This window comes from Chrysochloris asiatica, unplaced genomic scaffold, assembly GCF_000296735.1.
Source record: "Chrysochloris asiatica unplaced genomic scaffold, ChrAsi1.0 scaffold00039, whole genome shotgun sequence".
Classification (NCBI taxonomy): Eukaryota; Metazoa; Chordata; class Mammalia; order Afrosoricida; family Chrysochloridae; genus Chrysochloris; species Chrysochloris asiatica.
The window spans coordinates 5635794-5639901 of record NW_006408557.1 but is presented as its reverse complement, the minus strand read 5'-3'; the positions used below and the strand labels follow the sequence as shown (position 1 = coordinate 5639901).

The following is a 4108-nucleotide window of genomic DNA, read 5'->3' as shown; positions in this document are numbered from 1 at the left end:
TTAAGCTTTGTCCTTAGCTTATATATATTGTTCTTAGATGCCATCCTGTGCACAAGAGAATGAAACACTGCCCACTCCTGTGCCATCCTCACAATTGTTAAGCTTTAGTCCATTGTTATTAACGCTGTGCCAATCCACCTAGAGGGGGTTTTCTTCTTTATTGCTGACCCTTCACTTCATCAAGCAGGATGTCCTTCTCCAGGGACTGGTCCTTCCTGATATCCCCAAATCACAGCATGAAATTCACACGTATCGAAAACTACATTGCTTATAAATGAATTACATGTCCCAGTGACTTCTGGTATGGTGCTGCTACTTCAGCACTATGTACCACAAGGTTGGCAGGTCAAACACACCAGTTACTCCTCAAAAACCCTATGTTGTAATTGTTAGGTGCCTTTTAGCATTGTGTTTACAGATCGGGCTGCAAACCGCAATGTCAGCAGTTTGAAACTATTAGCTGTTCTACGGGACAAAGATAAGGCTTTCTGCTCCCGTAAAGATTTACAGCCTCGGAAACCCTGAACAGGGTCGCTATGAGTTGGAACCAACTCCACGGCACATAACCACCACCACCACCTTTGGGTTGGTATGGACTTATAACAACCCAGGGCACAATAAAACAAAACTCTGCCTATTCATGGGCCAACCTCACAATCATTGGTACACCTGAGACCATCACTGCCACCACTTAGCCAATCCATCTCGTTGGAGTTTTCCTCTTTTTCACCAACCCTCCACTTTACCAACTATAATATCCTTCTCTAGTGATTGGTCCCTCCTGATAATATGTACAAATATGAGAGATGAAGTTTGGCAATCTAGGCTTCCAAGGAGTACTCTGCCTGTTCTTCTTGCAACACAGATCTGTTTATTCTTTAGCAGTTCATGATGCTTTCAATATTCCCTGCCAACACCATAACTCACATGCATCACTCCTTCTATGGTCTTCCTTATTCACTGTCCAACTTTCACAAGCATATGAAGTTATTGGAAATACCATGGCTTGAGTCAGGTGCACCTTAGTCCTCAAACTGACATCATTGCTTTTCAACACTTTAAAGAGATCTTGTGCTCTGATTAAGCTCTGATATCTCAGCAGAAACCATACAGGCAAGAAGGCCATGGGAACACATATATACAAAACTCTGGAAGAAAAAAACTGCCAGCCAAGAATCATATATCCAGAAAAGTTGTCAGGTGAAATCAGAACATTCCAGGACAAACAGAAATTACGGGATTTTGTAAAGGCCAAGCCAGTGTTATAAAACATACTGATGGAAATACATTGGACTGAGAATCAACACAGACAATAGCTAGAGATTGACATGCATGGGAACACCATATGGAGTTCTGTCCAGATATGGAAGAGTACAGAGCAAAACAAAACAAAACAAAACAACAAATAGGGAGAAAAAGGGCCGAGGCTCGCAGGAGGCTGGAGGGAGAGCTGGAAACCATAGGAGGAGGGTCAGGCACCTGAGAGCTCTGTGAGGGACAAAACAAAACAAAACAAAACAAAAAAACCCAAAAACAAAACATTGGACAGGGCAGCGCCAGTGAGAAGGATTGCTGCCTCGGGGAATGTGGGCTCTATGTCCAGAAGCACAACATCCAGGGGCCGCTCAAGGACTATTGTGCAGTTGTGCACTTCGTGGCCAAGAGGATCATGGCATTCCTCAGGGAATACTTTGAGAGGTTGGAGAAGGAGGAGGCAAAACAGATTCAGTCTCTGCAGAAGGCCAGCTGCTGGGCAGACTGTCTTGGGAAGATGAAATCTCTTCTCCTCCCTGCAACCTGGTGGTCAAGGGCCGGAAGCGAAGTGGTGTCATCAGTGCTGAAGTTCACAGGGAGGAAGATGCTGCATCGTATGTTAGAAAAGTTATACTAAAAGATTACAAGACAATGGCTGCTTTAGCCAAAGCCATCGAAAATAAAGTACTATTCTCTCATCTTGATGATAATGAGAGAAATGATATTTTCGAAGCCACGTTTCCAGTCTCTTTTATTGCAGAGGGAGACTGTGCTTCTGCAAGGTGATGAAGGTGATAGATCAAGGAGAGATGGATGACAATAATGAATGGGCAACTAGTATTGGGGAAAGAGGGAGCTTTGGAGAACTTGCTCTGATTTACGGAACACCTCAAGCAGCCACAGTGAAAGCTAAGACAAATGTGAATTTATGGGGTATTGACCGAGACAGCTATTGCAGAATCCTCATGGGAAGCACTCTGAGAAAGCAGAAGACGTATGAGGAGTTCCTTAGCTAAGTGTCTATATTAGAATCTCTGGACAAGTGGGAACGTCTCACGTTAGCTGATGCAGTGGAGCTGGTCCTGTTTGAAGATGGACAGAAAATCGTGGTGTAGGAAGAACCCAGGGATGACTTCTTCATCATTTTAGAGGGTTCAGCTGCTGTGCTCCGAGTCAGTCAGAAAATGAAGAGTTTCTGGAAGTGGGAAGATTGGTGCCCTCTGATTACTTTGGTGAGATCGTGCTGCTCATGAACTGTCCTTGCGTCACCACACTGTTCGTACGTGGCCCATAGAAGTGTGTCAAGCTGGACCGACCCAGGTTCGAACATGTGCTAGGCCCATGTTCGGACATCCTCAAACAGAACATCCAGTTTTGTGTCACTCTTGGTCTGAAATCTGCCTCCTGTGCCTACCTTTCTCCTCTCCCCATCAGTCCCTGCTTCACTCTTGCAGATGGCTTTCTTTCCCTCACCACAGCCCAAGTGGCCTATGGTCACTGCTTCATATCTGTTGATATGAAAGTTTGCTTTTCTTGCATCATTTTAAATTTGGAGCATCAAGTGAGAGACTGCACACAGTGAAACAAATAGAATGAGTCCGGAGCCCTGGTTGTTCCTGCTTCTCTTTGTGCAGTGTTAGTGTTCATTCTGGGCAGCAAGATCATGCTTTCTGCTGAGGGCACATCCTGGCACCATGGGACAGGGCAAGAGTCTTTATTTAAAATTTTCATTGTGAATTATGTGATAGTTTACATGGGAGAACATTAGTTTTACATTCATCCTATCGTATATTGTTTCATTGCCATGGTTACAATCCCCTCCATTCATCATCAACCAGCCTGCCCCCATAGTCATCAGCACACAGCCTCTCTCCCTCTTTGGGTTTAAAGTCCCCAGCTGCTCCATCTCTCCACGTCATTGTCTCTGCCTCCATCTCTGGTGTCACTGCTTCTCTGGGTAGGGTCCTGATCTCTGCTCTTCTCCCTTCATGGTCCCAGGGACCTCCGCTCCAAGACTGCAAAGTTAATCACTCTCCTCCTTATTACAAAACATCTACCTTTACATTTCCAACCCTCACAATCAGTCCTGATAATTATTCACTATTGTATCACAAGAGACCTATCCACATTTCCTTTCATCAGTCCTGACTAGACAGATTGGATACTGCTCAGTGGAGATTCAACCTTCATCCACACCCTCTGAATCTTCCTCCACAACCTCTTGAAAGCTTGTAAGCCAGTCACTTCTTGTCTTTGTAGCCCGTCCCCCCTTTGGATAGCGAATGTCCAAGTTGCCCATCCCTGTCTAATCTGTGTATGGAGGGGCTGGGAATGATCCTCACTGTAAAGATTTGTTCTCTCTTTTGAGCTACTGCATCCATAGGTGTAGGTCAAGTTCATCAAATTGTATAAGATTACTCTTTTTTTCCTCTTCTTTCTTTTTCTAGTTTAGCTCTGATCATCCAGTCATTGAAGCCAGGTCAAGTGGGTATTATCTGCAATTGTGGGTGATCTTGTCCATATGCCCTCTCTTCTTATCAGCTGGATTCTTCACTCTCCAATCTAGTCCTCTGTGGCTATGTCACTGACTCTGGGCCAAAGAGTCCCCAGGTGTTGCAACACTGCTGGCCAACCAGGTCTCCACCTGTGTTCACAGGAGTCTATTGAGCATTGTAGGGCTTAGCTCACAGCTTCATTGCTGTTTTTCCCTCATTTCCTCTTATCGGTGATGAACGTGTTCACCAATCAGAGCATGTATTCCCAATGAGTCTTAGTCTTGGAAGTGGGTTTGCTCTGAGGGGACCCAACCAATTGCCTTGATGTCTCCTGGGGGAGCAACTTGCTTGTTCTTGTA

General features: G+C 45.0%; 1 protein-coding gene and 1 pseudogene across 2 annotated transcripts in view; one reads left to right on the top strand and one right to left on the bottom strand.

The window, feature by feature from the left end:
- Positions 1-2836, top strand: part of LOC102822161 — a 14817-nt pseudogene extending 11981 nt beyond the window's left edge.
- The window catches only part of PCSK2 (proprotein convertase subtilisin/kexin type 2), a 416285-nt gene that overhangs the window by 386776 nt on the left and 25401 nt on the right, over positions 1-4108 (bottom strand). The gene's annotated exons all lie outside the window — the stretch shown is intronic.